The 11,149-nt window shown below is 46.2% G+C and overlaps 1 protein-coding gene across 1 annotated transcript in view; it reads left to right on the top strand.

Annotated features, from left to right (window-relative positions):
• Positions 1–2,565: 2,565 nt before the first annotated feature.
• Positions 2,566–11,149, top strand: part of LOC144491778 (protein kinase C delta type-like) — a 173,172-nt gene continuing 164,588 nt past the window's right edge. The window contains exon 1 of the mRNA XM_078210038.1: positions 2,566–2,818. The gene's annotated coding sequence lies outside the window, so the exon portion shown is untranslated. The remainder of the gene's footprint in view (positions 2,819–11,149) is intronic.

The raw sequence follows: 11,149 nt of genomic DNA, 5'->3' as shown, positions 1-11,149 counted from the left end.
TTAACCCAGTCTCTGGGGGGGGGGGGGGGGGGAGTGGGGGGTTTAACCCGGTCTCTGGGGGGGGCGGGATTCAACCCGGTTTCGCGGGGGGGGGGGGTTCATCCCGGTTTCGGGGGGTGGGGGGGGGGTTCAACCCGGTTTCGGGGGGGGGGTTCAACCCGGTTCCAAGGGGGGGTTCAACCCGGTTTCAGGGGCGGGGTTTACCCAGTTTCAGGGGGGTTACCCCATTTCTAGGGGGGGGGCTACCCTGTTTCTGGGGGAGGGGTTACCCCGTTTCTGGGGGAGGGGTTATCCCGTTTCTGGGGGAGGGGTTACCCCGTTTCTGGGGGGTGTAACCTGGTTTCTGGGGGGGAATTCCCCGGTTTCTGGGGGGGGGGGTTTACCTGGTTTCTGGGGAGGGGGGGGGGTTTACCCAATTTCTGGTGGGGGGGGGTTGACCCGATTTCTGGGGGAGGTGGGTTTTGGGGGTTTTTCCCGGGTTTTTACTGGTTTTGGGGTTTTTTACCTGGGTTTTTACCCGGGTTTTGTACTTTTTTGGGGTTTTAACCCGGGTTTTGGGGGTTCTAACCCGGGTTTTTTGGGGGTTCTAACCCGGGGTTTGGGGGTTCTAACCCGGGTTTTTTGGGGGTTCTAACCCGGGTTTTGGGGACTCTCACCCAGGTTTTTTGGGGGTTCTAACCTGGGTTTTTGGGGGGTTCTAACCAGGGTTTTGGGGATTCTCACCCAGGTTTTTTGGGGGTTCTAACCTGGGTTTTTGGGGGGTTCTAACCTGGGTTTTTGGGGGGTTCTAACCCGATTTATTTGGGATTCTTACCCGGGTTTTTGGGGGGTTTCAACCTGGTTTTTGGGTTTTTTTTACACAGGTTTTGGGGCTTTAACTCGGCTTTTAACAAAGAACAATACAGCACAGGAACAGGCCCTTCGGCCCTCCAAGCCCGTGCCGCTCCCTGGTCCAAACTAGACCATTCTTTTGTATCCCTCCATTCCCACTCCATTCATATGGCTGTCTAGATAAGTCTTAAACGTTCCCAGTGTGTCCGCCTCCACCACCTTGCCTGGCAGCGCATTCCAGGCCCCCACCACCCTCTGTGTAAAATATGTCCTTCTGATATCTGTGTTAAACCTCCCCCCCTTCACCTTGAACCTATGACCCCTCGTGAACGTCACCACCGACCTGGGGAAAAGCTTCCCACCGTTCACCCTATTTATGCCTTTCATAATTTTATACACCTCTATTAAGTCTCCCCTCATCCTCCGTCTTTCCAGGGAGAACAACCCCAGTTTACCCAATCTCTCCTCATAACTAAGCCCCTCCATACCAGGCAACATCCTGGTCAACCTCCTCTGTACTCTCTCCAAAGCCTCCACGTCCTTCTGGTAGTGTGGCGACCAGAACTGGACGCAGTATTCCAAATGCGGCCGAACCAACGTTCTATACATCTGCAACATCAGACCCCAACTTTTATACTCTGTGCCCCGTCCTATAAAGGCAAGCATGCCATATGCCTTCTTCACCACCTTCTCCACCTGTGACGTCACCTTCAAGGGTCTGTGGACTTGCACACCCAGGTCCCTCTGCGTATCTACACCCTTTATGGTTCTGCCATTTATCGAATAGCTCCTCCCTACATTATTTCTACCAAAATGCATCACTTCGGATTGAACTCCATATGCCATTTCTTTGCCCAAATTTCCAGCCTATCTATATCCTTCTGTAGCCTCTGACAATGCTCCTCACTATCTGAAAGTCCTGCCAATTTTGTGTCGTCCGCAAACTTACTGATCACCCCAGTTACACCTTCTTCTAGATCGTTTATATAAATCACAAACAGCAGAGGTCCCAGTACAGAGCCCTGTGGAACACCACTAGTCACAGGCCTCCAGCCGGAAAAAGACCCTTCCACTACCACCCTCTGTCTTCTGTGACCAAGTAAGAAGTTTAACAACACCAGGTTAAAGTCCAACAGGTTTATTTGGTAGCAAAAGCCACACAAGCTTTCGAGGCCTCGAAAGCTTGTGTGGCTTTTGCTACCAAATAAACCTGTTGGACTTTAACCTGGTGTTGTTAAACTTCTTACTGTGTTTACCCCAGTCCAACGCCGGCATCTCCACATCATGACTTCTGTGACCAAGCCAGTTCTCCACCCATCTAGCCACCTCCCCCTTTATCCCATGAGATCCTACCTTTTGCACCAGCCTATCATGAGGGACTTTGTCAAACGCTTTACTAAAGTCCATATAGACGACATCCACGGCCCTTCCCTCGTCAACCATTCTAGTCACTTCTTCAAAAAACTCCACCAGGTTAGTGAGGCAGGACCTCCCTTTCACAAAACCATGCTGACTATCGTTAATGAGTTTATTCCTTTCTAAATGCGCATACATCCTATCTCTAAGAATCTTCTCCAACAACTTTTGAGGGGTTTAACCCGGGTTTGGGGGATTTTACCCGGTTTTTTGGGGTTTTAACCCGGGTTTTGGGGGTTTAACCCCGGCACGGAGGGGTTAACATTTGCGCGCGCTGGTTTGTACCTGAGTGACGTCACCGGCCGGAGTCGTTGTAACTTCCTGAAAAAAATAAAAAACCGAAAATAAAAACTTTCCGAAAAACCGAGAGAAGCTGCGGGAATCTGAGGGAATCTGAGGGAAGTTGCGGGAAGCCAGCACAACCCGGCTCCGGGAGAGCGACTGTCAGCCCAGCGCGGTCCCGCTGAGGGACCGAGGGAGCGGCGCCAGTTCCTGTCAGGGACACAGTTCCGGCCCCGGCCCCAGCCCCGGGTCTCGCACCGACAGTCGGAGGGAGGGAGGCGCCGGCAGGGTGAGTGAATCATCCGCGGGGAGCTGCTCTGCCTCAGCTCCTGGTCTCTGCAAAACTTTCCGACAATCCTGTGGACTGCGCTCTCTCACTCGCTGCTCACTTCCATCCTCAATGGAAACCTCTTCCTGATTGGAAACTTTATCAAACTTTTTAATCATTAAAAATCTCAAACTCCTTGGCCTGCTCCGAGACAGAATCCCTGCAGTTCACACAGCCAGTCTCTTCCTCATTATCATTCCTAGCGCTGTCATTGCCTTTAATGTCCTTCCAGTAATGGGATTCCCAAAAGTGTATATTCACTGCGGTCTACACAATGTTTAGTACTGACTTATTATTTCTTTTACCCTTTTATTAAGTGCTATATATAAAATATAGTTGGCCTTTTTTTAGAAGTATCCAAATTCACTTCAGGTAGTTCAGTGCCCAACCCCTAGGTCTCTCTCCAGTGTCCTTCATTCACTATTTATTCTCTTGACTTGTTTCTCCTTCAAAATATAGGTCTTTGCACTGCTCCCTTTAAATTAATCCGTTCTGTTACACTGCCTTTCCATTTTATCAACCTATCTAATCATCACAGAGAATTGCTTGTAATGGCTTCTCTTCCTGTTCCTGCAACATTATCTCAGACTCGAGCATCTATCCTTGGTCCCATCCTGTTTCTTAACATGTTGTCCCTCAGCGACATCACAACTTTAGTTTTTGCAGTTAGCAGATGGCACCCAGCTCTACCTCTCCACCAATCCTCTCTCAGCTCCCCCACTGTCTCAGGCCCCGCAGGTGGAGGAGGTGGTTAAGAAGGCGTATGGTGTGCTGGCCTTTATCAATCGAGGGATTGAGTTTAGGAGTCCGGGGATAATGATGCAGCTATATAAGACCCTCATCAGACCCCACTTGGAGCACTGTGCTCAGTTCTGGTCGCCTCATTACAGGAAGGATGTGGAAAAGATTGAAAGGATGCAGAGGCGATTTACAAGGATGTTGCCTGGATTGAGTGGCACGCCTTATGAGGATAGGCTGAGGGAGCTCGGTCTTTTCTCCTTGGAGAGACGTCGGATGAGAGGAGACCTAATAGAGGTATACAAGATGTTGAGAGGCATAGATCGGGTGGACTCTCAGAAGCTTTTTCCCAGGGTGGAAATGGCTGCTACGAGAGGACACAGGTTTAAGGTGCTGGGGGGTAGGTACAGGGGAAATGTTAGGGGGAAGTTTTTCACACAGAGGGTGGTGGGCGAGTGGAATCGGCTGCCGTCAGTGGTGGTGGAGGCAAACTCAATGGGGTCTTTTAAGCGACTCCTGGATGAGTACATGGAGCTTAATAGGATGGAGGGTTATAGGTAGGCCTAGAAGGTAGGGATATGTTCAGCACAACTTGTGGGGCCAAAGAGCTTGTTTTGTGTTGTAGTTTTCCTATGTTTCTATACCAAAGTGCTGCCCAACATTTGATAGAACTGGAGGAGCAAAAATTTCTGCCAACAAAACATTTGGAGGTCTGAAGCAATTGTCTTCAATCTCTGTCGCAAATCTGTTCCTTAACCACTGACTCCAAGCCTCTCCAACTGTCTGAGGCAAGGTTAGACTGTTTGACATCGGTGTATCTTATTTCAGTCAGCGATGAGTTTCCAAACTTGTGCAAATCATCATTAAGATTGCCTAATTCCATTTCTGTAACATTGCTTGACTCAGTCCCTCCTTTAATTCTATTTGGTGCTGAAACCCTCCTTCATTTCTTTGTTACCTCCAGATTCAATTCAGTATTACTCCCAGCTAGTCTCCCACATTCTATCTTCCATAAACTGAAGGTCATCCAAAACTCTGCTGCCAATTTCTTCACTTGCTTCAAGTCCTGTTCACCTATCACACCTATGCTTCTTGACCTAAATTGACTCCTGGTCAAACAACATCTTGATTTTTAAAATTCAAAACCTTATTTTCAAATCCCACAGTTGTGTTTACCCCTGCCTATCTCTAATCTCCTCCAGCCGCAGATCCCTCCAAGTTCTCTTTCTTGATAATCCCCCATTTTAATAACTTCACCATTGGTTGCTATACCTTCAGTTGCCTGGACTTGAATCTTTGGAATTCCCTCCTAAACTTCTCTGCCACTTTAACTCTATTTCTTCTTTTTACCCAGAGAGAGTCTGGAACTCACCGCCTAAATGAGTGTTAGAGACAGAAAAGCTAATTGCATTAAAAAAAACTTGTGTATGCACTGAACCTACAGTCACAGATCAAAAGCTGTAAAGTAGAAGTGGACTGGATAGCTCTTTCTTGGCTGGTTTAGCCACGATAGACAGAATGGTCTCCTTCTTTGAATCAGGGAAAGTTATGGCACAACGGTTTGTTGAAATATTCCTAAAGTCCACCTCTTTGACTATGCTTTTGACCACCTGTCTTAACATCCCTTTATATGACTGAGTGTCAGGTTTTGTACAATAATGCATCTCTGAAGCACCTTGGATGCTTTACAACATTCAAAACTCTTTTTAAATACAAGTTATTGAAGTACTTCTATTTATTCCATTTACCTGTCTGTATTCCTGATGTCCTTTATAGATCAACTGTTTGATTTGAGGAGCAGTCCTGGATACGTCCTAAAACATAATCCCCACTTTGACCTCAGACATGTACCTTTAACGTAGGGATCTGGGTGTGCAGGTCCACAGTTCCCTACAAGTGGCAACACAGGTGGCCAAGATGATTAAGAAGGCATATGACATGCTTGCCTTCTTCAGCCAGAGCATTGAGTACAAGAGCTAGAAAATCATGTTGCAGCTATATAAAACCTTAGTTAGACCGCATTTGGAGTATTGCATGCAGTTCTGATCACACTACCAGAAGTATGTGGAAGCTTTGGATAAAGTGCAAAGAAGGTTCACCAGGCTGTTGCCTGTTCTCGCAGGTGTTGGCTATGAGGAGAGGTTGGATAAACTAGGATTGTTGTCACTGGAAAGACGGAGGCTGAGGGGAGATCTGATAGAGGGCTACAAAATTATGAGAGGATTTGGTGGCTGTTGATTTGGAGAGGCTGTTCGAGGGTAAATCCACATCTGGCATGTGGGAGTCTTTTAAGGAGCAGTTGAAAGGAGTGCAGGACGGGCATGTGCCTGTAAAAAGGAAGGACAGGAGAGGTAGGATTCGAGAGCCGTGGATAACCAGAGAAATTGTGGGTCTAATCAAAAAGAAAAAAGAGGCATACATAAGGTCCAGGCAGCTAAAAACAGATGAAGCACTGGAGGAATACAGAGAAAGTAGAAAAGAACTCAAACAGGGAGGTCATGAAATGTCCTTGGCAGACAGGATTAAGGAGAATCCCAAGGCATTTTATACATACGTTAGGAAAAAGAGGGTTGACAGAGAAAGAGTCGGACCTCGAGAACAAAGGAGGGGAATTATGCTTAGAACCCAAGGAAGTAAGTGAGATCCTAAATGAATACTTTGCATCAGTATTCACAAAGGAGAGGGACACGTTGATTGGTAGTGTCTTAGAGGGATGTGTAGACCCGTTAGAACAAATCTCAATTACAAGGAGGAAGTGTTAGGTGTTTGAGGAAGCATTAAGGTAGACAAATCCCCAGGGCCAGATGGCATCTGTCCTAGATTACTGAGAGAGACAAGAGATGAAATTGCTGGGCCTCTAACAGAAATCTTTGTTTCCTCAATGGACACAGGTGAGGTCCCAGAGGATTGGAGGATAGCAAATGTGGTCCTGTTATTTAAGAAGGGTAATTATAGGCCAGTGAGCTTGACGTCCGTGGTAGGGGAATTGTTGGAGAAGATTCTTAGAGATAGGATCTATACACATTTAGAACTGAATAATCTCATTAGCGATAGACAACATGGTTTTGTACGAGGGAGGTCATGCCTCACAAATTTGGTTGAGTTTTTTGAGGAGGTGACAAAAATGATTGACGAGGGAAGGGCCGTGGATGTCGTCTACATGGATTTTAGTAAAGCAATGATAAGGGGGCACAGGTTCAAGATGAGAGGAGGAAAGTTTTTCACGCAGTGTGTGGTGGGTGCCTGGAACGCTGCCAGAGGAGATGGTGAAAGCAGGCACATTAGCAACATTTAAGAGGCATCTGGACGGGTACATAAATAGGGAGGGAATAGAGGGATACGGACCAAGTAAGGGCAGTTGTTTTTTTTTTTTAGGACAATTTGATCGGCACAGGCTTGAAGGGCCTGTTCCTGTGCTGTACTTTTTGTTCTTAGTTCTTTATTCATATCTATTTCAGGATAGTTAAAATTGATCTTGCATCTTTCTCAAACTGACCATTATTGTTTCCAGCACCTGCAGCATTTGATTACGGGGGACAGACAGGAAAGTGGAGTCAAGGCTATAATTGGATCAGCCATGAACTTAACTCGATGGGCTGAATGTCCCACACTGTTCCTATTTCTTATAATCCTACTTCTCTGATATTATAAATGCTTTGTGGCATTCAAATCTGACTCTAGTTATTTTGGAATATTGTGTGCCTTTCCCTGCTTAAATTTCATATACTGCATCAGCACATCTTGATGCTGCTGCATGGGAGTTTTCAGTTCTAAACTGCTTTTCGTTTGTCTGAGAACGTTTTCTCTAATTCAGCTAAACTTCCTATATCTATGCCCATCAGTTTTCCCTTGTCCAGATTCAAGACTCAATCCACAACCATATGAGGTTTAACCTTGTGTTCAGGCCATAAGATATAGGAGCAGAATTCGGCCATTTGGCCTGTTGAGTCTGCTCCACCATTCAATCATGGCTGATAAGTTTCTCAAAACCTTCCTCTTGCTTCTCCCATTCTCCTGCTTTTTCCCCATAACCCTTGATCCCCTTACCAATCAAGAATCTATCTATCTCTATGTTAAAAGCACTCTGACCTGACCTCCACAGCCTTCTGTGGCAATGAATTCCATAGATTCACCACCCTCTGGCTGAAGAAATTCCTCCCCATCTCAGTTCTAAATTGTCATCCCTTTACTCTGAAGCTGTGCCTTCAGGTCCTAGTCTCTTCTACTAATGGGAACATCTTCCCCATGTCCACTCTATCCAGGCCTTTTATTATTCTGCAAGTTTCAATGAGATCCCCCCTCATCCTTCTAAACTCCATCGAGTACAGACCCAGAGTCCTCAGACATGCCTTGTACGTTAAGCTTTTCATTCCCGGGATCATTCTTGTGAACCTCCTCTGGACCCTCTACAAGGCCAACACATCCTTCCTTAGATACGAGGCCTAAAATTGCTTGCAATATTCTAAATGTAGTCTCACCCAGAGCCTTATAAGGCCTCAGCAGTACATTTCTGCTGTCCTATTTGTTCTCCACAACTTTTAGTGGAAACTTTACATGACATTTATGGTACAGAAGGAGGCCATTCAGCCATCAAGTCCTTATTGGCTCCCCTCAGAGCCATCCAGTCAGTCCTATTCCCCCTCTCTATCCCCACAACCCTGCAAGTTAATTTGCCTCAAGCGTTCATTCAATTTCCTTCTGAATTCTTTGATCGCCTCTGGTTCCACCACCCTCATGGGCAGCAGGTTACCACTGGCTGTGTTTTTAAAAATAGCGCTTCCCCACATTTCCACTATCTTTTGCCAAAACCTTAAATTTGTGTGTCTCAGAATTCTTGCACTATCAGCCAATGGGAACAGTTTTTCCCTTTACTACCTTTATTGAAATCCACCAGAATTTTGTATACCTCTATCACTTTGTTCCAAGGAGAACAAAGCCACTTTCTTCAACCTTATCTTGTAGCTAAAATCTCTCTCCTGTGGAACCGTTCTGGTAAATCTCTTCTGCACCCTCTCAAGGACCTTTAGTTTCTTCCTAAAATGTGGTGATTACAATTGGATACAATATTCTAGTTGTGACCTAATCCAGAGCTTTATAAAAGTTCAGCATAACTCCCTGCTTTTGTACTAAAGATCCCTATTTATGAAACTGAACTGGACTAGCCATATAAATACTGTGGCTACAAGAGCAGGTCAGAGGTTGGGAATTCTGTGGCAATTTCACCAAAGCCTGTCCACCATCTACAAGGCATAAATCAGGAGTGTGGTGGAACACTCTCCACTTGCCTGAATGAATGCAACAACGCTCAAGAAGCTCAACACCATCCAAGAGAAAGCAACCCATTTGATTGGCACTGCATCTATCACCTTCATTTCCTCCACCAGCAACACATGGTGGAATCAGTGTTTATTTGCAAGATGCACTGCAGAAACTCACCATGGCTCTTTCAACAGCATCTTTCAAACCTGTGACCTCCACCAGCTAGAATGACAAAGTCAGCAGACGCATGGGAACACCCTTACCTGCAAGTTCCCCTCCCAAGTCACATACCATCCTGACTTGTAATTATATATAACTGTCACTATATCAAAATGCTGGAACTCCCCTCCAAACAACACTGGGTGTACATGGACTGCAGTGATTCAAGAACAGTAAGAAGTCTCACAACACTAGGTTAAAGTCCAACAGGTTTATTTGATAGCACAAGCCACAAGCTTTCAGAGCGCTGCTCCTTCATCAGGTGAGTGGGAGTTCTGTTCACAAACAGGGCAGATAAAGACACAAACTCAATTTACAAAATAATGGTTGGAATGCGAGTCTTTACAGGTAATCAAGTCTTAAAGCTACAGACAATGTGAGTGGAGCGAGAGTTAAGCACAGGTTAAAGAGATGGGTATTGTCTCCAGCCAGGACAATTAGTGAGATTTTGTAAGCCCAGGCAAGTCGTGGGGGTTACAGATAGTGTGACATGAACCCAAGATCCCTGTTGAGGCCGTCCTCATGTATGCGGAACTTGGCTATCAGTTTCTGCTCGGCGATTCTCGTGTAATCGCTGAGCAGAAACTGATAGCTAAGTTCCGCACACATGAGGACGGCCTCAACGGGGATCTTGGGTTCATGTCACACTATCTGTAACTTCCACGACTTGCCTGGGCTTGCAAAATCTCACTAACTGTCCTGGCTGGAGACAATACACATCTCTTTAACCTGTGCTTAACTCTCTCTCCACTCACATTGTCTGTACCTTTAAGACTTGATTACCTGTAAAGACTCGCATTCCAACCATTATTTTGTAAACTGAGTTTGTGTCTTTATATGCCCTGCTTGTGAACAGATTTCCCACTCGCCTGATGAAGAAGCAGCAATCGGAAAGCTTGTGGCTTGTGCTACCAAATAAACCTGTTGGACTTTAACCTGGTGTTGTGAGACTTCTTACTGTGCTTACCCCAGTCCAACGCCAGCATCTCCACATCGTGATTCAAGAAGGCAGCTCACCACCACCTTCTCAAAAGCTATTAGAAATGGGCAATAATGGGTGACACGATAGCACAGTGGTTAACACTGCTGCTTCACAGTACCAGGGACCTGGGTTCGATTCCCGGCTTGGGTCACTGTCTGGGTGGCGTTTGCACGTTCTCCCCCTGTCTGCATGGGTTTCCTCCGGGTGCTCTAGTTTCCTCCCACACTCCGAAAAACATGCTGGTTAGGTGCATTAACCTGAACAGGCACCGGACTGTGGTGACTTGGGGAATTTCATAGTAACTTCATTGCAGTGCTAATGTAAGCCTTACTTGTGACTATTAAATAAACTTTACTATAAATTTATAGGGGGCAGGGATTTAGATTTTCGGATCATTGGGATCTTTTCTGTGGAAGGGCTGACCTATTCAAGAGGGACGGGTTACACCTGAACTGGAGGGGGACTAACATCCTGGTGGGGAGATTTGCAAGAGCCACTCAGGAGGGTTTAAACTAGTTTGGCAAGGGGGTGGGATCCAAAGCAGTAGGGAGACAGAAGAGAAGCTTGCGGACAGCACAGAAGTTAAAGAGAGCACATTAAGTAGTAAAGGCAGTGTCAGTAATCCTAGTACCCAGACAGATCAGGCAAAAGCAGGACAGAGAGCAAGGGCAGGCCAGATTAAACTGCATTTATTTCAATGCAAGAGGCCTGACAGGCAAGGCAGATGAACTCAGGCCATGGATGGGTACATGGGATTGGGATATTAAAGCAATTACTGAAACATGGCTAAGGGAGGGACAGGACTGGCAGCTCAATGTTCCAGGGTACAGATACTATAGGAAAGATAAAACGGGAGGTAAGAGAGGAGGGGGAGTTGCACATTTGATTAGGGAAAGCATCACGGCCGTACTGAGAGGGGATATATCCGAGGGTTCGGCCACTGAGTCTATATGGGTAGAACTGAGAAATAAGAAGGGGGAAATCACTTTGATAGGGTTGTACTATAGGCCCCCAAATAGTCAGCGGGAAATTGAGGAGCAAATATGTAAGGAGATTACAGATAGCTCCAAGAAAAATAGGGTGATAATAGTTGG

Source organism: Mustelus asterias, chromosome 3 (assembly GCF_964213995.1).
Source record: "Mustelus asterias chromosome 3, sMusAst1.hap1.1, whole genome shotgun sequence".
NCBI classification, from domain to species: Eukaryota; Metazoa; Chordata; class Chondrichthyes; order Carcharhiniformes; family Triakidae; genus Mustelus; species Mustelus asterias.
The sequence above is the reverse complement of the archived record's forward strand: the minus strand, read 5'-3'. Positions and strand labels throughout refer to the sequence as shown.